The sequence below is a fragment of the Eschrichtius robustus genome, chromosome 19, assembly GCF_028021215.1.
Source record: "Eschrichtius robustus isolate mEscRob2 chromosome 19, mEscRob2.pri, whole genome shotgun sequence".
NCBI classification, from domain to species: domain Eukaryota; kingdom Metazoa; phylum Chordata; class Mammalia; order Artiodactyla; family Eschrichtiidae; genus Eschrichtius; species Eschrichtius robustus.
This window is the reverse complement of record NC_090842.1, coordinates 20,933,548-20,958,914: the sequence shown is the minus strand read 5'-3', so window position 1 is coordinate 20,958,914 and position 25,367 is coordinate 20,933,548. Positions and strand designations below refer to the sequence as shown.

Sequence of the window (25,367 nt, the reverse complement as noted above, 5' to 3'; positions counted from 1 at the left end):
CTTCCAACAGTCCCCTCCTAACCCCTACCATGGGGCGTTGGCCTCCATTTTCCTGTCCAGCCTTTCTAGTTCTCTCCTGAATCCTCATCCGCTTCTAAGGGGCCACAGTCCCTGGTCAGTCTCTTCCCAGTCCTAACTCAGGGCATCCGTCCTGTTTCCATTCTGCCGTAAGCAGATGAAGCACAGACAGCCATGCCACTGCCCCCATCTGCCGTTGATTTCCACCTGCTCCCTACCTTTAACTTGTCTACAGTGTTGACCCCTGTCAGGTACCAAGGCCGGCCTGGCCCCACAGAGAGCTCACTCCACCGTCGCACTGACAAGCAGCCCTGGGACAGCAGCACAGCCAGGCTCCCAGCCGCCCCTTCTGGCCACATCCCGTTGCCCACCTAGCAGGAGCTCATTTTAGATAACAGCACACCCTCACGATGCATGTGGCTAAAGGTGAGATTACAAGAGATTTTGAGGGGGCTTTCAGTGACAGGCCTGCAAAGTTGAGAATGAATTACATTTATAATACTACTCAGGCCCGAGGACATTAATTAGTAACTGAAAGAAACAGGAAAAGGCGCAGAACCACAAATCTATCAGCAACTGTCACTCCTTAACCACTTAGTGATCCATTCATCCATCCCATCAGTAAGCACAGGCTGATACCCACTTCGGGCCAGTCTCATACTGGGTTCTGGGGACATGAAAATCAAGAGGCCTGGATGGAAAGTCATGTGTGCTCTTTCCCCCGTGTTTCCACTTTATCTCGTAAAGGCCACATTTCCATCCACTTTTCCCATCAGGGAAATGCCTTAGAGGGAACTCTGGTCCGCTCTTCTCTGCCTTCTTACTCCTCGATTCCTGTGGAAGGAGGAATGTCTAACCCAACTGGTCAATTTAGATTCAGTGAAGGATACTGTACCAAAGACACAATCCTTCTTTCATTGCCCTTTGCCATCCAGGCTCTGGCACCACACATTCTCCTCCTCCTACCTGCCTCGCTATTCTGAAACCAGCAGGGCAGGACCCCTCTCAGAAGACAAATCCACCACTCTCCCCCTCTCCCCCTTCTCTACTCCCCTATTGACCTCTATGCTTGATGCAGGCAGGCCTGCAGTCCTATTTCACAAGGTTAGGAATCTGGAGTCTACAAGTCATGCTACTTTTCTCGTAGTTTGCTCAAGTCTGCAGATCCTAAAGTTTAAATACATAATATAATGTAACAAGTAGGAGATACCACTTGGTCCCAAGTCTAAGCCGCAAGCTCCTACACAGTTTACTAGAATCTCTAGGTTTGATGGTTATTGAGTGTTTTGCAAGCATTATCAAAGTAGATAAAGGGATCCCCACTCAATAGTCAGTTCTTTGTGTATATATTCTTTAATGGTCAAACATTGAATGGGAAGAAGAATGCAGTGCCTCTTTTGCTCCAAGTCCCTAAGAAGACTTAGTTTCTACTGTCCTGAAGTTTACAGTCTAATGGTCAAAAAAATAAAAAGATTATAAAAATACAGTAAAAATATACCTAACCCACCCTGAGGGAGCCATCAGTATAGGTTTTTTGGAAGCAATAAATGCAGAAAAGAGACTTACGTGATGAATACGGTAAATGAAGGTCATGGAGCAAGAGGGGATGTAGTCCAGACAGAAGGAGCTGCATTATCAAGTGTTCAGGGTTCAGTTATGGTGTGATGTGAGGGAAGAGCCATAGGTAGTTAGGGCTGGTGTGTGAGAGCTTGCATCCCGTCAGATTAAGCTCCTGAGACACTTGCACTTGCATGGGGTAAGGAGAAAGTACCTATTTTATCCTCTGATTCATATCTATATCCCTGAGGATACACCTGGAGCATTAAGCTCTTATCATTCACTCACGATGTATTCACCTATAGTCTTGTTTGGCTCTCACATCTTGGAAAGCAGACCAGACCTGAGCTCCCTTCAATGTTCTGAGTGAGATGTAAACGCCAGTCAAGCCAGGACAATGCACTTCATATACTGGAATGGTTTTGAGCTTCCCAGCAGGTAGAGGCTGCAGGAGAAGCCTTAGGTGAAGAATAACCGTTTACAACCAGGCCTCTATCACCTTCCCTTTTGCCTACTCTCCGCCCTGTCTGACTGGTCTACCTGCTTCTGTCTGATCCTCTTTAATTTAGCCGTCAAACCAGCCACACTACAAACCATACCACATCAGAATATAATGCTTCAATAGCTCCCCAATGCTGTCAGGACAAAGTCCAATTTCTTTATTATGATGTCACAGGTTGCATTCTTCCAGATGTAGACCCTGAGACAATAGTTAACATATAGAAGTGTATTAGGGGACTTCCCTGGTGGCTCAGTGGATAAGAATCTGCCTGCCAATGCAGGGGACACGGGTTCGAGCCCTGGTCCAGGAAGGTGCCACATGCTGGGGAGCAACTAAGCCCGTGCACCACAACTACTGAGCCTGCACTCTAGAGCCCAAGAGCCACAACTACTGAGCCCACGTGCCACAACTACTGAAGCCCGCGCACCTAGAGCCTCTGCTCCATAACAAGAGAAGCCACAACGATGAGAAGCCCGTGCACCGCAACAAAGAGTAGCCCCCACTCACCGCAACTAGAGAAAGGCCGCACGCAGCAATGAAGACCCATCACAGCCAAAAATAAATAAATAAATAGAAGTGTATTAGGGAGCGCCCTTGGGATCAATCCATGTGGAAGGGAAGTGGGGGAAGGAAGAAGAATTGAAGAGAAGCTGAGAAGGTATGATGCAGTCCTAACAAAGGCCTCAGTCAACTCCAAGGGAAGCTCCGAAGCCAGATGACCTTTCGGAGTTGAACCAAGTTGGGCAAAGGGACCAAGCCTTAATACGCACGTGGCAACAAGTCTTGGATACAGACCACCCTGAGAAAGGGGGCATGACCTGGGACAAGGTAGCTTGGTCCAAGGCAAATTCCTGAAAGAAGCTGATAGCTGGGGGCTGTCTGCCAGTAGTATTCCCAGCACTTGGAGGAAGAAGGCCATCAGACCTGAAAGAAGATCTGAGTGATATATCACAGCAACTAGTTCTTGGCATTCAATGACTCTTATGATTTTTATGACCGACTATATTAGTTTTCGGGCTGCCATAACAAAGCACCACAGACTGGGTATCTGAAACAATGGAAATGTATTTTTTTCTAGTGCTGGATGGCTAGAAGTCTGAGATCAAGCTGTGAGAAGGGTTGACCTCTCTTCTTGGTTTATAGATGATCATCTTTTCCCTGTGTCTTCACATGGTCTTCCACGTGTCTGTGTCCTAATTTCCTTTATAAGGACAATTGTCACATTGAATTAGGGCCTGCCTTAATGACCTCATCTTATCTGCGCTACCTCTTTGAAGACTGTATCTCCAAACACAGTAACATTCTGAGGTCCCAGGAGTTAGGACTTCGACACACAAATTTTGAGGAGGCACAGTTCAGCCTTTAACACCTGCTTACCTCTTATCATTTTCCACTATCAACTGTTCTCCAAACATCTCTGGTCAAATCACATCAAAAAACTGATTCTTTTTTTCCCCTGAATTTTATTTGCTTACTTTTAAACAAGTTAAATCTCTAAGGGATGCAACCCCACATGGATTCTATGGCCAATGGCCTTAGCAGGAAGCTTGCTTCAGAATTTGGCCCAAACCAGGCTACTGTTCCATGGAAGTGGGTTATCTTTCCCTGGATGACTCTGGTTTTGCTTGGTTTGTCTCCAGAAGTCACTATTTTGTTTTCCCTAGATAAAATTTGGGTTCACTTCAGGCATAAACACTTTCAGTTTTAAGAAGAGCTGTGTGCTCCCCCTGATTTGGAAGACCTTGCTTACTGCCAGCAAAAATGCCTTGGACCACAGCCTTCCAGACGTAATTGGTGTTTTAGAAGTCATGATCCCAGCAGGCCTCCACAGGGTCCAACATGGCAAAAAGAGAGCTACTGGCTGGTTCTGGAAGATGCTGTGCTGGTCTACACCTCTATGCTTTGTCCATGCTCTGACCTCTGCCAGAAACGCTCTCCCCGCTTTGCCCAGAGAACATCTTCATCCGACCTATGTCTCCTTCAAGAGTCAGCTGATGTGCCCACTCCTCTCTGAAGCCTTCATCACAGTGTCTTGTCTCCTTATGTCCTTTTCTCTCACACTCCATGATGATAAACAGTTGCCTCAGAATCTCTAGTATGTACCAGGCATCAGTAAATGTGTGTTGTTTGCGTGGGTGGTTGATGGTTGGTGAGCTGAGTGACTTGCCAGGGATTCTATCCTGGCCTTGGCCCATATTTTCTCACCAGCTTTGACCTCAGTATGGATGTCTTTTACATATTTGAATGCTTTCACTCTGGGTAAAGGCAAAGTGGATTTGGGCACCATATTTCCTAGTCTCTATTTGTGGTAGGCAAAATAATGGCTCTTCCAAAAATGTCCTAATCCCTGGAATATGTAAATAGGTTACATAGCAAAGGGGAATTAAGGTTGCAGTTGGAATTGAGATCGCTAATAAACTGACCTTAAAATAGAGATATTATCTTGGATTATCCAGAAGGACCCACTGTAATCCCAAAGGCTCTCAAAAGTAAAAGAGTGGCGCAGAAGGGAGAGTCAGGCGGAGAGATGGTAGAAGAATCGTCAGAGAGATGCAACACTGCTGGCTTTGAAGATGGAAAAGGGGAACCATGAGCCGAAGAATACAGGCAACCTCTAGCAGCTGGAAAAGGCAAGGAAATGGATTCTCCCCTAGAGCCTCCACAGGGGAATGCGGCCCTGCTGACACTGTGATTTTAGCCCAATGAGACCGTGTCAGACTTCTGACAGGACGGTAGGATAGTAAATTTGTGTTGTGTTCAGTCCCTAAGCTTGTAGTAAGTTGTTTCAGCAATCAGAAACTTATACACCATTCTAAACAGACCTCTTCTCATCACTGCCCTCATGCCCCAGTCCTACTTCATATGTGCCAGAGAGGGATAGCTTGCATTACCAACATTTGGGAAGGTTCCTGATTCAAGGACCTGGGCCTCTGAAGACCCATGAGAAGCCATAATAGTAAAGCATTTGGTGAATTTCATTGAAGGGATGTTCTGTGCAGACATTGTGACAGGACCTATGTGATTACACAGGATCAAATATGCTCCAGCTTGTTCACGGTCTATAGGATAGACGAGGTATGCATGTAGTGGCCAAACGAAGGTTACTAAGAGGGGCAGTTGTTCCTAACGGGGATCTGTTGGGACACAGTTACTAGAATCCCACTGTCTTCTAAAGCAACTCACTCTGAGAATTTTCCAACGGGCTGTGAGTTGGTACAATGAATTACCTAAAGGGGCGTGATCCTCCTCTCTGGACTATTTAGGACAAATCTCTGCAGAAAGTGGGGCTGGCACTGAGTAATATTTAGAAGGTAGGTCATTCTTGTAGGAGAAATGGCATGGAACGGCTCGACGCTGGCAGCGCTCTGCCAGAGGTGCACCTCAGAGGTGCTAGTCTTACAAAAATGAACACGCAAGTTGACGGTAAATCTTGAAGAGAATGCAGTACAGAAACACCGGAACACAGATCATGAGCGGGAGAAAACCGGGGGAAAAGTGTCGACGAGTGAGGGCACAATCCAGACCCTGGAGGACCGATGGGGCGATAGGGAGCCATGACAGATTCTTGAGGAGAGGAGGATGCAGCGAGGATACAGGAGGATACAGGGTCCAGGCTGAGGGTGCTGCTGTGGGTGGGCAGAGACAAGGGAGAAGGGGGACCTTGGTAATTATCAGCTTCCACTCTGAGGCCCCATCACTGACTCTTCCTACTGTTCCTAGTGCATCGAATCTGACAGTTCGGGCGTTGTTTTTTTAATTAACATTGACAAGATTGGGAACTTCATTCACTTAATTTCCCTTAAAGTCTTTGAGGATGATGCATTGACTTTTTAAACAAGACTAAAAAGAAAAGAAAAAAAGCCTGTAAATAGATTCTCAAAACCTCCCTCTCATCCGCAGCTCACCTGACCAGACCAACCAAATCCTGCATTTAAAGGTAAATAACGAGCGTGTAAATATTAAGCCATTTTTACTCCTCTATTAGGTGCCTGAGAGATTAATGGTATTTTGACAAATAAGCTGTGACATTCTCGTAGCCGATCATCAAAATGTAGGTATGGGTCTATAAACTGAAGGATAATCATAAATAAAACAGTGATATCTACAGAGCTCTTTGCATCGCTCCTGGCGTCTTCACGCTCGTTTGTGCGGTTGGACTTCACAAGCACTGAGTGGAGTTGGCCTAACAGAGACTCAGAGAACCTGAAAGCCAGGCATCAACCCAGGCAGCATCACTTTCCCCAGAACCACAGCGCCTCTTCCGTTTGAACAAATGTCACGCCATGTGCGAGAAGAAACATGACATGCAGCTCGATGATACAACATCCAAGCTCAAATGGCCGGCAAGGCCAAGACAGAATACTGACTTCCCGCAAAGCCAAAGCGGGCACGGGCCCCCTTGGAGCCCATGACCTTATTCCAGGTCTAGAAATGCTGAAATGGAAGCTGCCAGCAGAGAAAAGGCTTGGATCATCTGGAAAATGTATCTGGTGTGAAGAATGCAATTGCAGTTTCCTAAACTGTAAGGCATCACGGACTATTTCACACCTAGTTCAATCCCAGCATCCAGGATTATTGTGCAAATGCCGGCCAAGCAGATCCCACCACATCCCCTGACCAGGCCTGTTCCAGACCAGCAGAACTAGGGGGAGGAGGGGGGTAGAGCTTTGCTGCTAGGAACTAAAGCAGTGAGCTCTGAAATGAGCTCTTAACAGCTCTCTTTCTGCTCCATCTAAAATGCCATCTTTCAGCTGGCTTAATTGGACTGACAGGCACCCATGGCTGCAATGACCTTTGCCATCAGCGTCAACATGGCGCCCACCACGCAGGCACAAAAAATACAACCCTGCAGGCCAGTGCAATGCAACCAGCACACCAGTCCTTCAGGGGAAATGGCATTTCCCTGTCAGTTAAAAAATATATGGGATCTAGGAGAGGAGGAATCAACAGGTTTGGATGCATATGCCAGGCACAGTGCAGAGCTTTTACCGATATTTTCTCCGCGCTTTCTCGTGAACAGTGTGCCAAGTTGTTACAAAAGCCCAGGGCAAAGAAAAGGAAACTGAGGGTCCAAGAGTGTAAGCAACTCCCCCATGGCCACAGAGCGCCCCTATCATTTACAGGCTAAAAACAGCTCATTTGTGACATCCAAAGTATACTACGATGTGGCCCCTGCCCACAAGGATAGCACAACTAGGATTTAAACCCAGGCCCACCTTTTTCCAAAACCCATGTTCCATGTATTTTTTGAAGGATCCAAAAAATAGCTGCCAAATAAACAAGTGAATACAGATATTTCTACCGCCCCACGCTGTGCTCTTAAATGATGGGATAAACAGAGAGGGAAAAGGCTTTCAACAAGAACGAGGGAAAAAAAGATCCAACTGAGATAACTGGACAAAGTTGATAAACAACCAGAGTATTCTCCATATCATTCCCCTGGATCCAGAATGCGCCAGGAGGATTATTCCAAAGAAAGTGACCACATGATGTGAAATGCATCTGGGGCACCCACCGACACCTCTTGGAAAATATGGCCCCAGGGAGACACTACATCTTGGCCTGATGAGGGAGTGTGGTAGAGACCACAGAAGCCACCCACTCCCCCAGATGAACGCACACCCTGCTCAGCTGTGCTTCTCCTGTGGGAGACACTCCCCTCCGTAATAGCAGCAGTGCACTTCAAGGCTGTTCCCTCCCCTGCTCCAATTCTAACCACTGATGGCTGTGACTTGAATCCTGTGCCGGGGCTGGCCTCCAGTTAGTTACCAGACACAGAGCCTCGGCACCAGAAAGCTGAGTGCCCCACACACAAGGGTGAGTAATACACCCCACAGGAAGCTTATCAGCCCTTTGAAGCCCAGAGCTGACTTGGCCAGTATGGATGGTGGTGGAGCTGGTGGGGCAGAGTGACGCTTCAGCTGTCATTTGGGAACAGGTCAACGTTTCACAGAAGACTCAGCCCCTGTTTTATCATCTTCCTCCCCACCCCAACCAGCCATAATCCTCGGGGACAGTATCATGCACGTGCACAGAGTTGACTCAGCCAACTGCCATCAGGGTGTTATGCATAGCGGTTGAGAGTGGAAAAGATCACCTACCTTCACATCCCAGCCTCCAGCAATGACTTGTTGTGGCTCCTTGATCAAGCTGCTTCTTCCCTCCGTGCCTCAGCTTCTCCTCTGTAAAATAGGGATCGTTATGAGATTTCATGAGAAAATCCACCCAAAGCATTTATGCTGTGTTTGACATGCTGGTGACCATTTTTACCTCCACATCAGCTGCCATACCCAGGATCTTAAGGTCACTCACAAAGTTTCTGGCTCTGAAATCTTAAAATGTAACATCTGACCACAGCCTATGTCTTTTCAGCTCCCTCAATCACCTGCCATCTTCTGTCTGGCCTTATCATGATGTCCGGTCCCTCGAGTGGTTCACCTTGAGCACCTCAACCTCCCCGCTTAACCCTTCTCTTCATTCCATCCTTCTTTTTAAATTTATTTATTTTATTTTTGGCTGCACTGGGTCTTTGTTGCTGCACCCAGGCTTTTCTCTAGTTGAGGCGAGCGTGGGCTACTCTTTGCTGCAGTGCACTGGCTTCTCATTGCGGTGGCTTCTCTTGTTGCGGAGTGCCGGCTCTAGAGTGCAGGCTCAGTAGTTGTGTGCACAGACTTGGTTGTTCCGTGGCATGTGGGATCTTCCCAGACTAGGGCTCGAATCCGTGTCCCCTGCATTGGCAGGCGGATTCTAAACCACTGCGCCACCAGGGAAGCCCTCTTCATTCCATTCTTATGATCCATCACGTCAACCATCCTCTGGGTCCTTGCTCCTCAGTGCCTCTGTTACATGTCCCAGAAGAACCCAACCATGGATCAAACCAAACATCTGTCCCTGGTGCTGCCCCGCTGGGCCCCTCCTCACCCTGGAGGTCATGACCCAGCCACGCCCTATCCTGGCCCCCATCCCAGCTGTGGCATCAACACACCTTGGTTCCCAGGCCAACCCCCTCCATCACTCTAAGGAGAGCTGCTCCACTGTTCTCAAGTCCCACAGCACAGCACCTGGCTTCCTACTACCAAATGGTAATAGAGGGATTAGGTATAAACTCCCTCAATGTTTTGTTTCACTGCCCACACATTTATTTATTTATTTATTTATTTATTTAGAATCATTTTTGTTTATTTATTTTTGGCTGTGTTGGGTCTTCGTTGCTGTGCGTGGGCTTTCTCTAGTTGTGGTGAGCGGGGGCTACTCTTCATTGCGGTGCACGGGCTTCTCATTGCAGTGGCTTCTCTTGTTGCGGAGCACGGGCTCTAGGCACGCAGGCTTCAGTAGTTGTGGCTCGCAGGCTCTAGGGCGCAGGCTTGGTAGTTGTGGCACACGGGCCCAGTTGCTCCGCGGCGTGTGGGATCTTCCCGGACCAGGGCTCGAACCCGCGTCCCCTGCATTGGCAGGTGGATTCTTAACCACTGCACCACCAGGGAAGTCCTGCCCACAGATTTAGAAGCCCCCGCATCTCTTTTTACCATGTCCTCCTCCTTGGGGGAAGATGTGCTTGCTTCCACTTTCCTCCGTACCAAGCATCACCCGCGAGTCTTGCCCATCAGTTTCCACTTCTGTATTCTGTGCTTCCAGGCTTCCCCTCACCAAAGACCCCTCCCCTCAGCATATAAATATGCCCAGGCTTCCCAAACCTTAAAAAGAGAAGAAAAATCTCCCTCAACCCTCTCTCCCGCTCCAGCCCCTTCCTACAGACAAGCTTCTCCAAAGAGCTGTCTACGCTCTTCACTCTGCTCCTTCACCTTCGCTGCCTCTGCAGTCTGGCTTCCCGAGAAATTACTCGAAGAAGGTCAATAACAAACGTGGAGTTGCACTTGACCGCCTTCTCTTCTTCCCTTCTCCCATCTAGTAAATTAAAGTTCGATCAACTCTGACCCTGCCCGCTTAATAGCTTTTAAATCTTTCCCAACTCTCCAGCCCACTAGCAGGGGTGTGTTCTGGATTTCCAAATTTGCCCAAAGATATTTAATTCATGCACATCCCAATCCAGCCTCTACTCCAAGCTAAGAGGGAAAATAGGAACGTTACTCTCCTGACCCGCCATTCTAAAATGCTTCCCACTGCCTCTAGGGGCAAAACCTGCTCTCCTATGCATGGTGTACCAGGATGATGTGGCAGCAGTGAACACGGCCTTCATAAGGGCTAACTGAAGGACGGTGACTGGGCATTTAAGTGGACATGAGCTCCCCTCCGTCAGGGCACACATTCATTTCCTTCTTTTGAAAACAGTGCTCTTAGTAGGAGAGAAAAGTTTTTTTAAACTTTCAGAGGAAATTCATCAAATGCGGCCCAAATTGGAATACATTTATAGCATAATGGAAATGTCCTTTTCAGGAACAAATTTTATGCGGTTATTTCTTGAGATGGCTCTCCTACTACAGAAGGCACCACTTAACAGAGAACATGCTGTAAGAGGCAACTTTCTTAAGAACCGGATGTTATCTCGTGTGATATTTGCAAGTCCAGGACCAAAGGGTCCTTCTCCCTGCCCACTGCAGGCCCAACTGTTCCAATCCTCAGCCCTCAGATTCCAGCACTCTGACCTAGATAGATGGGGCAGTCATTACTATGCTCCTTTCCAGAGGAGGACCCTGAAATTCTACAAGGAAAGGGATTTTCCTTGGGTCCCATGTCCAGTGTCTGTAGCAGAATTGGGACCGAAACCTGGTCTCTTGCCACTCTGGTGCGGGGTGTCGCCCATAGGACCCCAGGGTCCACACGGTCCAATATGAGAAGCCCCTTAGGAGCTGGGTCACATGTATGTCAGCACAGAGGCTGTGATGGGTACGAAGACCTCTGGACCGCTGGCAACCACACAGATGCGTGATGAGGAGGAGATGGTGGAGGAGCCTCTAGAAAGAGGAGTAGGGACGGATGCCCCCAGCACAGGGAGCTCAGGATAAAGGAGGAAGCAGGACGCACTCAGCCCCCGCGCTCAACCCCACAGGAAATGGCTCTGCACTCCTTGCTCTGACTTAACAAGCACTGAATTCCTCTCTGAGAAAGTGTTTTCACCAGAGCATCTGGTCCCACCCTAGAACACCAAGTAGAAGGCAGTCAGATAACCACTCTGATTTTTTACCCCACCATCTTTCTACCGAGCCAGTTAATAATTCCACATCACTCCAGGTCTCTGGTGGCCCAACCAGCTCCATGCTAAGTGACTCCCAACATCCAAGCCAATGCACAGTGCCCTGACGTGGTCGGCACAGCCTGCAGCCCAGCATGGAGACACCTACCTTACCAACACACACACACACACACACACACACACACACACACACACACACACACACACACACACACACACACACACACACACACACACACACACACACACACACACACACACACACACACACACACACACACACACACACACCTTGCTTGATGTGCTTTCCCCCAGTTGTGGTCTCAGAGTCAATGAATGACTAGATTCTCCACCCAGTCACTCAACCTCAAGTTGAAGAATCAACTTCAGTCCTGCTTTCCAAGCAGTCCATAGAGCCAAGTTTGTCCAATCCCCATGAGCTGTCCCCCTGTCCCCCTGTCCCCGCCCTCCCCACCTGGGCCCAGGACCTCCTCATCCCTCATCTGGATCATGTCTCCCCAGTCCCCCCCGACCCCCATCTGCCCCTCCTCATAATCACTCCAGGCCTTTGGAGAGGCCTCTCTAAGACAAACTATAACCACAGAACTCCTCCGCTTAACCTCCTTCAGTTCCATTGTCCACAGTAAATCCCAGGCCCCCCGTTATTTACAACCCTGAATCCCAACCCTTCAGCGTGCTAACCACTGAAGGCCAATCATTCATTAATTCATCTACTCAACAAACATTCATTGAGTATCTACTCCATGACGGGCACTGTTCTAGGCACTCGGGATAAATCAGAAACAATGACTCCTGCCTCCATGGAGCTCACATTCTAGATGATGGAGAAAACATAAGTAATAATCATAATAAATGCATAAATTACTGTGTAATTTAGGAGGTGGTAAGTGCTGTGGAAAAAAGAAGATGTTGGATGAAGAAAGGAAGTCTAGAGTGCGGGAGGAGTGACAAGTGTCAACTGGGTGGTCAGAATCACCCTAACTGAGAAAAGGACATTGGAGCAAAGACTTGAAGCAGGTGAGGTTGTGAGTCTCAAGGATATCCAGAGGAAGACCAGGCCAGGCAGTGGGAGGAGCCAGTGCAAAGGCCCTGAGATGTGTTGGGGAAACAGCACGGAGGCCAGTGTGGGCAAAAGAAATTGAACAAGAGGGAGAGGAGGGGGAGATGCCATCGGAGAGGATAAGGAGGCCAGGCTATGCTCCTCTGTCAGTCCCTGCCCTGCACCTCACGAGTCTTTTCTCTGAAATGTCACTGTCGCAATTCCCCGAGCAAACTGGGTGCTCTCGTGCGTCAGCGCTGTGCCTGTGTTCTGATGCCATACCTGACTGACCACCAACCCTCCTGACCGCCCTCCCAGAGCTCTGACCAGCCCATTTCCTCTGCTCCCATTTTCCTTGACCATAAAGCCAATATAGCACAAAACACACTGAAATGCAATTACCCAACTCCCTGTCTACATAACCCACTGGACTGAGCTCTTTCAGGATACGATTCCTAACACCCCTTTCCTCTCGTTTTCCCTAGGAAGCACCACGTGGCTGGCTACAGAGCGGATGGACCGAGAGAGTCCGCAGCAGAAGGGTAGGAGAAAGATAAGTTGGAAAGTACTGCTTTGCCTGAAAATTGAGATTATCTTGGTCGGATACACACTTAACCTCTTTGAAACTCAGTTTCCCTATCTATAAGATAAATATGACAATCTTGGCTCCACCTACCTTCCAGAGTTATTCTGTGAGTTAAAAAGAGAATGGATAGGACACGCCTTACAGAGTGGGACTAACCAAGTGCAAAGGGTCATCATTATCGTTCCAGGTGTTATCTAGAACATCCTTTGTGTGAGATAAATATGCCTCTGGTTCCAATCACATCCCAGTTGTGTGCCCTTGGTTCCAGTAGAGGCCACGCTTATCCTGTAGAAGGATTATCTTGTGTCCAATGTGATTTGTTTGCAAAATGGAGCAAGGGGAGCCTGACTCCCTGTGGAGAAGAGCCCTCTGGGTGATGTATTAGGAGGGTCCTTCTACTGACCCATCCACATTTCTGTCCAGCCAGGTCCAGGCGGCACTGACTGAGCCACACCTGCTGTGGGAATACCAAAGACCCCTCTCCCAACTCAATGCTACCCCCTCAAATTGTCAAAAAGGCGTCGTGTGATAGATAGAGCTCCCACATGCCACAAGGCAAGTGTTTAAATCTTTTATAAGACACTCAATGGCCTTTATAAACCCTCAGACAAGAATTACACTGTGTCTGAGATGGGGCTGAAAGTCAATGGGAAATTGATCCTGTCTAGCTAGTGCTGTTTCAAGAAGACTTGCTGGCTGCCTTTCGGGACCAAACATGCCATCTCCCGTGTGCCCCCAGGGCCCGGCCCGTCACATGCTGAGAATACTGAGCTACTGGGGCCCATTTCTGGCCAGAGGCCCAGGCAGCTGTAAGCTCCTACCACAGGAGGACCCCAGAGGGCATCAACTAGCATCAGGGATGGTTATGAAGCGTGTTCACCTTCCCAGGAATGGATGCCAGGACCACTCTGATGCCACTGCCTGCACCCTAGGCAGGAAGCCGAAGGATGATAAACGGCCATTGATCTGGCAGCAACCATCAGGGTCAAGGGACACCTACAATTACTCTTCTCTGCTAATGACCCCATTAGCCACTGGATCAAATACAGTTGGAGTCTGTAACGATGCTGTGGTTATTTCTCTGCCAAAAGCCATCAGCCTGACCCATACTGCCTGCCAGGGGATGCCAAAGTGGGTAGCAAAGACCCCCAGTTTGGGATTAGGGGATCCCAAGGGCCCTGGGATGCCCACTCTGGTCACACCAAGGATGGCTCCTATGTCAGGTGAGTGGATGGACTTTGGCAGGTAAGTCAAACAGCCCCCATCCGGAGAGGTGGTGGGGAGCAGTGGAAAAAGCACCCACTTTAGAGTCAGGCCGACCTGGAGTTTGAAACCTGGTTTGGCTACTTCCTAACCATGTGACCTCACAGAAATCTTGACCTGCCCCGGGGGCCACCTGCTTCGTGTGAAACCTGGGGATGGTGACGATTCTGCCTCAGGGAGCGGCCATGACGATGAAATGTGACAGCACACGCCGCGTGCGGGGCACAGAGCAGGCACTCAGTGGCTCTCAGCTCTGCTCATCAGCCAGGAACCCAGAATTGAGAAAGCAGGAAGAGCCTTCTCCCGGAAGCAGACAGCCCGGCATCACGCAATGACCATGGCAACTCAGCCTTAAGCACTGACCTGGAGGCAGGTACTGAAGCCAGTGCTTGCCTTACATCTCCATCCTTCCTTGTCCCAATTTTACCGGTAAGAACACTGGATCCCGAGGAGTTTCAAGAGGTCAATTCAGGGACTTCCCTGGTGGTCCAGTGGTAAAGAATCCGCCTTACAATGCAGGGGACTCGGGTTCGATCCCTGATCAGGGACCTAAGATCCCACATGCCGTGGGGCAACTAAGCCCACGCGCCACAACTACTGAGCCCGCGAGCCTCAGCGAGAGAGCCCGCATGCCGCAAACTACAGAGCCCACCCGCCCTGGAGCCCTCGCGCCACAACTAGAGAGAAGACCGCAAGGAAGAGTCCACACGCACGCCCCAACGAAAGATCCCGCATGCCTCAATGAAGATCCCATGTGCCACAACTAAGACCCGACGCAGCCAAAAAATAAAAAATAAAATATGTTTTTAATTAAAAATTTTTTTTTAATTTAAACAATTTTTTTAATTTTAAAAAGTTTTTTAGTTAAAAAAATTTTTTTTTAAATATTTTTTAATTAAAAAAAAAAGAGGTCAATCCATCCAACAAGAACAAACACGAAGGTTAGGTATATTGCAGGCCTATCCACACCAGACACCCTCCAAGGGACCAAGCTACCAGGGTGAGCAAGACAGACGCTGTTCCAAGGTCAGGCTTAGGGCAAAGCCTAGACTGAAATCAAGACCTCCTGCTGTCAAGGGCTGGACCCTTCTCTGTCCTCTGCCGTTTGTCCCAGTAGGAAGCCCTCCAGAGAATCATTTCCAGCCACCTCTAAGTGTCCTTTAAATTCCTCCAGACTCGACAGCTTGTTTTACAGATGAGGTCGTGTTTCCCAAGGCCTCAAAGTGAGTGGGGAAAGGAGCTGAAATCTTGAAATGAGACTGACAGAATTTCAGGTCAGGGATGCTTCCTTCACGGGCTGCTCAGTTTCTGGAGTACTGCACTTTATCCGCCCCCAACCCAACCCCACCACCCAGCCAGATCCGTAGGAATCCAGCAACCCACCGCGCGCCATGGACCATGGGAGGTAGGTGGGCGGTGAGGGTCTCTGTGCCCCTGAACTATTCAGAAAGACCTGCAGAGCCCTCTAGGGAAGCTGCCTCATCGGGCTCAGGTAAAGGCTTGGAAGGGAGCAGCACGCCACCATCTCTGCCCCTCGTTTTGGTTAAGTAACACCATTGGTACTAGATGGTCAGGTGTCTTTGAACTGAAAGGAGCTTTATTTGAAAACCCTTCAGGGTGCCAGAGAAACAGTCTTTTCCACATCAGCAGTCTACCCAAGGCAGGCTCGGCAAAGAAGAACAAATATCACGGGCTGCTAAAGAGGGGTGGGAGCCGGGAGCAGTGTGGGGTGGGATTATTAAGGATGAAGTCAGGCAGAAGAGGACAGCGAAGAAGAGCCTCCCTGTTGTCAGACAGAGCCACAAATAAACACTTGCCAGCAGCTGGAAACTTAGCTCTTAAACCCTGCCAAGCGACAAATACCTGGTACGGCCAGAAAGGGTATGTTGTCTGACGGGATGACACAGCACAGATTCAGGCCAAGAGCCACTTAGGTGTTCATATAAGCACATGGTGCGAGAGGCCTGGAGCTCAGCCTCAGTCCTTCCTATCCGGAAAATGGGCATAAAGCAAAGACCCAAGTGCTTAGAGGTGATGTTTCCACGCTGCCATAAAATTGAAAAGCCCAGCACACATACCTCTTCTTATTTATCATACAAGTATTGAGCACCAACTACATACCAGCACCATGCCAGGTGCTGGGGACTCAGCTATGCATGGGACAGGCTTGCTCCCTGCCTTCATGGAATTTGAAATTTATCATGGAAAACAAACTTGGAAGGATGCAGTTATAAGAGGAATGGTGGTGGTGGCCTGTTGTGCCCATGAGGCCAAGAGAGGAGGTGATAGGGACTCTGGAGATGGCAGTGGAGCATCTGAGGGAGTGGAGAAGTGAGCAGCGTGGCAAGGAGGTTGCTCTCAAATGATTCAGAAAATGAATAACGATAACTGGTGTGTATATATGCACGCATGCATACACACATACAGAGGGAGAGTAAGAGCAAGAAAGAGAAAGAAAGGCCGACTGATGGAACAAATTAGGCAGAAATGTTAAAGATTTAGGGCTCTGATGAAGTTTGAAATTATTTTTTTAAAGAATATAAGAACACGTGCTATATTAATTCTATCTTGCAAATTACAAAATTATACTCATATAGTATGATACCCGTATTATATACACAACCCACCATGCATGCATACATATGTGAAGAATATAAAGGAAATACACAAATATGTTTCTCATGGTTATCTCTGGATGGTCAAATTATGGGAAAATTTCGCCTATTTTTAATGTTTCTCCGTACAATCCAAAATTTCTTCCATGAATGTACACTGTCCAGTGCTTTACAACTGGAACCCAGAATGGTGCTACATGGTGATCCTGTTCATGGGGCAGGTCTCCCGCATCTGCGTAATGCAGCTTATGGCCTCTCCCTCAGAGCATCATTAAAACTCAAAAGACACTTAGGATACAGACATGCTTTTTAACCTGTGAAGTGCTTACACATGAGAGGTAATATGAATACACAGGTAAAGAAATCATCAACGCTCTAATAATTAATTAATAACTATCAGTCACTGGGGCAAGCCCTTTACCATCTTTAACTTATTCAATTCTCAAAACCATTACAAGTATACCCATTTTACAGATGAGGAAACTAATGCACAGAAACGCTAAGGATCATCTGTCTAAAGTCATCCCTAAACGTGATGGAATCAGGGTTCATACTTGGGGCTGACCATAAAACACATGACCAGTTCACCTCTACCACCGCGATGATGCCTGTCTTCCCTCTGGGGAGGGCCGGTCCCCTAATCCAGTGTTGCCCTCCAGCCAGAACAAGTGGACTCTATTCTGAAGCATTTCGGTCTCAGTGACAGCTGCTTCCCCAGGCTTTTCCCCACCAAGAAGGTGACTTCTGGGCATCTCTTTTCTCGCCCTCTCCAGCTCTAACAGTGCCCTTTAGTAAATGTCCCTCCACCTCAAGGCTGCTCTTGGCAGCCACGATGACCCACAATTAACCAAATAAAACTAATGAGGTGGAGGAGGAAATACCCCAGTGAGAGCACCCCTGAGCCTGGCATTCCACTCTGATGACCCTTGAGACAAGGTCACTTGGAGGAAGTCCAGGTGGGTCTGAGGAAGCCAGCTGTGTGAGTAGTCACTTCTTCCAGAACCAGCAACATGCAGTTTCCCCAGGGATCACTAATGAAGTCGCTTTCTAACTTTTTTTAATGTGTTTTGATTAAAAACACAAAAAAAACAAAACAAAAAAACCTTCAGAGACTGCACATGAAATGAAAAAGACACTCATTTCCACCTATTAAAGTTACCTCATTTCCTCCAGAATGAGATCTTCCCCTTGACTTTTGCAATTAGGCTCACAGTGTGAACACTCAAAGTACATGAAAAAGATTCATACGTTTTCTGAAATGAAGAATTCTAGTGTGACTCTCTTAGCTAAGCCTCAGTGTTTTGATTCTGTGGTCTCTTTTGTTGAAATTGAGGTGAGAGGCAAACAAAAATACCCCAAGAATTAGGATCAGATCACGTCAGTGCTGCTAGGACGTGAAAGGCAACAGAATCCGACAAGGTCATTTGCAAAAAGAGAAACCGAGTCCTGTACAGTTGATGCATCTTATTCATTGTCACACAGCCACTTTGTGGCCCAGCTGGGACTTAAAGTCCTTAACCCTGAGTAATCAGGATTCAGAATACCTCAGCCTAAAATCACTTACATAGAAGGATTTGCAGCCACTAGATTGTAAGCTCATTGAGGGCAGATGTGTGCATCCTCCAAGCACTTAGCCTATAGTTGGCACTTGTAGGTATCTAGTAGGCATTTTTTAGGCAAAGAAACTAATGATTTCCAATATTTAGCGGAATTCTAAAAACATCTATAAAATATCTATTTTAAAACATTTTTATTCGCACTTAAAACAAATTTCTATACGGCCAAGCCCAGACAGGTCCTGTGTATGTATTTACTAAACAAAAGATGACTAGTGCTGTGATAATTAATCAGTTGGCATTGACTAAAGCTCTGAATGAAATGAAGCATGAACCTTTTGAGAAAGCAATTGAAAACCATCACACATGCCATGAACCATCTCTTGAATGCACATTTATTCAATCAGAATTCATAACTTTGATATTTTATCTAACAGGTTTGTTACCCTTTCGAGCCTCTATTGGTGGATAAAAAAGACAGATGTTTCCGGAGCTAAATTGGAGGAGGGATGGGGGAGGAAGAAACCAGCCAGACATCAATTAAAGAGAGCAGGCAGCAAAACGCCATTACCCAATGTTTGGGTTTTTTCTATCACCTTGAGATGAAATTCGAAAAAACCTTTGCAAGTGAATAGGCACAGAAACAGGATGCTATACTAAGGTTTCTGGGGTCTGCCTGATAGCAGGCAGATGCTGTGATAGTTCAAGAGGCAGAGATCAAGGACTTCCCTGGTGGTTCAGTGGATAGGACTCCACGTTCCCAGTACAGGGGGCCCGGGTTCGGTCCCTGGTCAGGGGACTAGATCCCACATGCATGTCGCAACTAAGAGTCCGCATGCCACAACTAAGAAGACTGCCGGTTGCAACTAAGGGGCCCACATGCCACAACTAAGGAGCCCGCCTGCTGCAACTAAGACCCGGCACAACCAAATAAATAAATAAAAATTAAAAAAAAAAAAAAAGAGGCAGAGAACAGTTTGGGGGCTGCAGATTTGATTGTCATTAAGAGAAGCTTCAGTCAAACAAGAGTCAGACTAATGCCAAACCTTATTTTTACTTCCTGAGGGTGTCAGAGGGCTGGAGGGGAATCAGAATCCTCTCCCGTTTTCAGGCTCTTCAAAGGCACCTGCTCCTCTTAGTTGAAGCAAATATATATCACATCAATGTCACATCCAACGACTATTGTCCCGGGCACCTCTTTGGGTGATTAAATGAAAGTGGATTGGGAAGCGTGTGAAGATGTTTAGCTCTTTTGACTGCTGGCGGCAGTAAATTGGCGGATCAAGGTGACATGGTCCCCCATGGCTCACAATTGCAACACTTCTTAGAGTCTCATATTCATAAAAGCAGACCTGGAATCCTTACAGGCAGCCCTCTTGTGCTGAAAGTAAAGGAGAACTTCCCTTTTAACTGCTTTGACACAATGTGGCCATTCTCCTCTAAAGCCTTTCAAGCCCACCCTTTTGCCAGCCAGAATCATGGTCCAGCTGCTGATTGGCATTCCCCTGGAATGTTCTGGCACTTTCCTTGCACAGAACAACGCACATCTAAATAATAACTTTTCTCCATTGTAATCTGATTAGATTCCTGTAACTGCAGCAGTAGAGCAATCCCAAGAGTGAACTTGAACATGGACACCTTTAGAGGAAACTAACCATCTCAGTCATACACAGTAGCAGTGGCTTCTCCCTTTCATCTATGTTAAACAAAGGATTCAATTCCAAAACCAAAGTAGAAGAAAATGTCCACGATTTGAGGAAGGCAAAAAAATGCCATTGCATACAACGAACACAGGATGCCGAGCTCTCTTATATCTTTCTTTTTAAGAAAACTGGAAACTAGGTGTTCTACGGGACATAGGGAGCCCACAATTGAGATCAACTCCTTGTGCTCAGATGGTACTGGGGCTGGGGAGGAGCCACAAGTGACAACGACATTTCTCCAGCTCAGTGGTTCCCCAACTGAAGTGGGCATCACAACCACCTGGAGGGCTGGATAAACCGCAGACTGCTGGGCCCCACCCGCAGAGCTTCTGACTCAGGAGATCTGGGGCGGGTCCCAAGAATTTGTTTCTAACAAGCTCCTGGGGGATGCTGATGTCGCTGACCCAGGCACTACAGTTTGAGAACCATGGCTCTGAGCAAAGCCTCACTGGCAAAATCATGCTACTTTCTACAACGCAAGACAGATGAGATGGCCCAAGCCCTCCAGTCTATGTTCTCATCTTGTTTTCGGGCCTCCAAATAAACAGTTTTGCTGTACAGTTGACCCTTGAGCAATATGGGTTTAAACTGCATGGACCCACTTATACGCGGATACTTTTCAATAGTGAATACTACAGTGCTACACGGCGATCCTTGGTTGGTTGATTCTACAGATTCGGAACCACAGATACAGAGGAACTGTGTATACAGAGGGCTGACTATGAGTTATACTTGGATTTTGGACTATGTGGACGGTTGGTACCCCTGACCCCTGTGTCATTCAAAGGTCAACTATATATATTTTTTTACTTCTCCTTTGTTATTTGCAGTAATATACCAGCCCTTGAGTTTATTAATAACTGCAGTAAGACAGAGATTCATCCTCACGGCATTGCTCTTCTTAGAATCACTAACCTAGGACGGGGAAAGGCACTCAGAGGTCTCCCAGACTCACCACAGCACTGGGGCCCACAGGAAACCAAGATCAGAGAGGCTGAGACACTTGCCTGAAGCCACAAAGCAGTGACGGAACTAAAACCCAAGGTTGTTGACACCCAACTCAAGTCCTTCCCTCTAACTCAGCCCAACCACTTCCCTGACGTCTCTGTTTAAAAACACGTGGCTGGGCTTCCCTGGTGGCACAGTGGTTGGGAATCCGCCTGCCAATGCAGGGGACACGGGTTTGATCCCTGGTCCAGGAAGATCCCACATGCCACAGAGCAACTAAGCCCGTGTGCCATAACTACTGAGCCTGCGCTCTAGAGCCCTCGAGCCACAACTCCTGAAGGCCGCGCACCTAGAGGCCGTGCTCTGCAACAAGAGAAGCCAACGCAGTGAGAAGCCCATGCACCGCAAGGAAGACCCAACACAGCCAAAAATAAATAAATTTATTAAAAAAAAAACAAACGTGGCTGATTCCAGCAGAGGATTTTCCACTTACCAGACTGCACCTTCCTGGACCAGTGGTTCTCAACCCTGGTTGGCTGCACTTTAGAATCCTCTGGGGAGCTAAAAAACTATAACAACGGCAGGCCCCACTTCAGAGATTTTGATTCAACTGCTCTGGGATGGAGCCCAGGCATAGAGTGTCTTTATAGCTCCCCTGGTAATTCTAACGCGTACTTGAGCTTGAGAACTGCTACCTAGACTGTGGGATTCTCAAAGGCAGAATATCTGCTCCCCACACACACCTTCTCAAATGTGCAGGCATATGAATGGACCCCCCCTTTCAGTAACGAGGCCCTAGGAGATTCTTAGTAAACACATGAAACCCCAGACCAGCATCTGCTACATCACCTGGAAACAAGTTAGAAATGTATAACCCTCAGCTCCCATCCCAGAGGAAGTGATTCAGAGACCATGGAGGTGGGGCCCAGCAATCTGTGTTTTAGCAAGCCCACCAGAATCTTGGATGCTACTGACATAAGTGACCACTGAGGACTTCTAGAGGAGAGGAATTGAAAACTGGGTGGAAAAATTTAGTTAGGAACATAAAACTAAAATTAGAGTCTATTCGAGAACAATGACACGTTGCCCAGAAAGGCAGTGGTGGGTAATGAGTGTGGTAGAAGTTCAGGGCATGTGGGGATGGGGGGAGTCTAGCTCCACTGGAACAGGTGCTATGTGAAGGGAGGGGTGGAGACAAGGATGGAGAAGTCACTGGGGCCCTGATGGCAGACATGGGGATGCGGGTTACCCGTCTGTCTGAGAGAAGTGGGTGGGAACAGGAACCACTGCACAGGAGGGCAGAGGCCATCACCAAGCGTGCAGGGCACGGCACTTCCCTTGATTGTCATGAGAATGCTGCAGGTGAAACACTGCAGGTGAGTGAAGCAGGCAACCAACATGGGATTTTGGGGAACATATGGACTTAGACACCCCCCAAATCCTGGCTTTGTGGCATACTAGACATGAGTCCTTGAGCAAAGGACTGAAGTTCTCTGGACTCCAAGTTCATTGTCTCTGAGATGAGCACAATAGCTACTTAGCAAGGCTGCTATCAAGTTATAGGCTATGGAAGCAGCTAGCGCAGTGCCTGGAAAGTGGGCCTTCCTCCAACACGATAGCTGGATTTAGTGCTTCAGATGAGGAAGCATGGCCCAAATTCACTGTCCTTACCATAAAGGGAACTAGAGAGGTGAATAATTCATTAAATCACAAGGGAGGAAGGGCCCTTTCAGCGGGGAAAGCACAGGTGGAGGGTTGTCTCAGCATCCTTCCTGACCTGGGTGTTGAGTTCCCAGGCCAGCCCACAAAACTCACTTTCTCCTGAGTTCTCCTTGAGTCCACATCCACACCCTGAGAGGAGGCAGCCACTGGCAAGGACAGATGGGGACACTGCAACCTCTCTGTAGTCCACGTGGCTTTATCCAGGCCCAGGGCCCCCGCCCCGCTGAGGTGGGAGAGTCAGAAGGTCAGTGCGCTGTCGCCAGCCCGCTGTTTCCCCAGCCTCCGCGTCCAACAATGCTGAACTCAGGGTGGCCTGCAGGAACTCCAACCAAGGGAGATGTTTTCTGGAGTATTGTTTTAAAAATATATACAAAATAAAAGAACTCCACCTAAAGAAATTAACTTGAAAGCACATGGAAGCCGCCAAAAGCTCTCTGCCTCCATTTCTGAACTGAAAGGGCACAGGCTGCCTTTGAAAAAGAGTGCACGTGGCAGGTGTGCACGTTTCAGTGAAAGGTGAATATAGTCCTGGCTCCACCGTTTCCTGATCACGTCCCTTGGGAAAGGGGCATTTAGGGAGCGTGTTCCATGCACGAGGCACAGGGAGAGCCGCTTGCCCATACTCCAGTATCGTTTCTTATTCAATCATTCGTAAGTGGTCATTGTGCGCCAAGCCTTGTGCTAAACACTGAGGAACAAAGATGAAGAATTGGGGGAGGGGGTTACTGCGTCCAGCCCCCAAGGGGATCACAGACTAGGCTGCTGGAGACCACCGCTCTCACTGAATCCCCACAACAACCCTATTAGGTGGGCATTGCCATCTTCCCCCATTTTTCAGATAAGAACAAGTCCCTTCCCATCTCTCAACCCTCAGGAGTCTCATCAGTAAAACAAATGACTTGATGAAGTAAACTCTAGGGTCCCCTCTGTCTCCATCTATGCCCCCAATTGGGTCAAACCCTGGCTTTCAAAGCTCACACACAGTTGACCCTTGAACGACAGTTTGAACTGCATAGGTCCAATTATATGCAGATTTTTTTCCAATAGTAAATACTACAGTACTACACAATCCACAGTTGGTTGAATCCAAGGATACAGAGGAGCCGCGGATACGGAGGGTCGACTCTGAGTTATAGGCAGATTTTTGGCTGTGAGGAGGGTTTCCACCGCTAACCCTCGAGTTGTTTAAGGGTCAACTGTATGCACATTCATAACCCTTTTTTAAAAAAAATATTTATTTATTTGTTATCTTGGTTGCACCAGGTCTTAGTTGCAGCGGGCAGGCTCCTTTGTTGCAGCACGCAGGCTCCTTAGCTGTGGCCTGTGAACCCTTAGTTGCGGCATACATGTGGGATCTAGTTCCCTGACCAGGGATCAAACCCAGGCCCCCTGCATTGGGAGTGCAGAGTCTTACCCACTGCGCCACCAGGGAAGTCCCCATAACTCTTTGGATGTTAAAGCCAATTCATCCAGTTCTGTCATTTGAGACCCAGAAAGGGGAAGGGAATTGCCTGAGGTCACGCAGCAAAACTGACACGATCCAGACTTGAAGGCTAAGTTTCTTAACACTTAAGGCTTCCCATTATTAAAAAGAGACATGTACACACACCTAAACACCTAGAATAGTGTCATTTGTCATAGTTCTTTTTTACTGCTAAGAAAAGAAGCGCTAGAGGAAGAATGGACACCATCCTCCATCCATACTCCAGTCCGCCCAGCCCAGCTTGGGTGCTAAGGGTGCTTTCTGGTTTCAGGAGGGACTGGGGGAACCTCTGGAAAGCTTCACTCAGCTAACAGGAATCTCAGCCCTCCCCAAGGCAGGCAAAGGACCGGGGTTCACTGAAGTCTAACAGAGAAAGCCGCCTCTTTCATTCCCCAGCCACAGACAGGGAAGGGGTGAAAAAGAATGCTGTAAATCAGCCGCCACATAATTATGCACTTTTAGAGTTTGCTTGTAATTAGTCTATATTCATGGTGCTGTGTGGGTAAAGAAATCTGCACCCAAGGAAACTCTGAAAACCAACATGTTTGTTTCAAGTGACTGATCTACAGGAGCCATATGCCAAGTGACAGACAGCTGAGTTCCTTCCTCATGAGCGCTCTGAGAGAGCCTAAGGCTGTATACATATACATACACACACCTTGATACAACCTTTCCTGCTTCCCCCAGACTCACACTACCTCATCTGGCTCTAGTTTATCCCTTTTCCATTTGCTAAGGTTTCCCCTCAAGAAAGCAAATTTTTTATCAACATGGCTGATTTCTCAGCGATAGTTGGTAACATCCATCAGTATGTTGACTGCTGACGTGTACTGAGTCTCTATTTCACACCAGGAATTATGCCAGATGTTTACCCATATTCAGTCCTCCCACAGCCCTACGAAGGAGTTGCTCTACTACCTGAACTACCTACGACTTATGCTGGGGCTACAGGCTGAGTGGATTAGAATTGTTCTACTAAGACTGGATTCAGAGAACCATCTTCTTTTGTGCAGTAATGATAATAACTTGTAGTTTCCAACTTATGTGCATATTAGATATCTCATTTGAGCCATGTGAAAACTTAAATTTTGACTTTATAAATCTAGTGATTGCACAGAAATCTCCTGCATTCCTATACACTAATGATGAAAAATCTGAAAGAGAAATTAAGGAAACACTCCCATTTACCATTGCAACAAAAAT

At 47.7% G+C, this 25,367-nt stretch overlaps 1 long non-coding RNA gene and 1 pseudogene across 1 annotated transcript in view; both read right to left on the bottom strand.

Moving 5' to 3' along the window:
* The window catches only part of LOC137753829 (uncharacterized), a 265,026-nt gene that overhangs the window by 113,764 nt on the left and 125,895 nt on the right, over window positions 1-25,367 (bottom strand). The window contains exon 2 of the long non-coding RNA XR_011071595.1: window positions 8,179-8,259. This is a non-coding gene — a long non-coding RNA (uncharacterized lncRNA). The remainder of the gene's footprint in view (window positions 1-8,178; window positions 8,260-25,367) is intronic.
* On the bottom strand, window positions 3,564-3,887 carry LOC137753530 (large ribosomal subunit protein eL33 pseudogene; annotated as a pseudogene).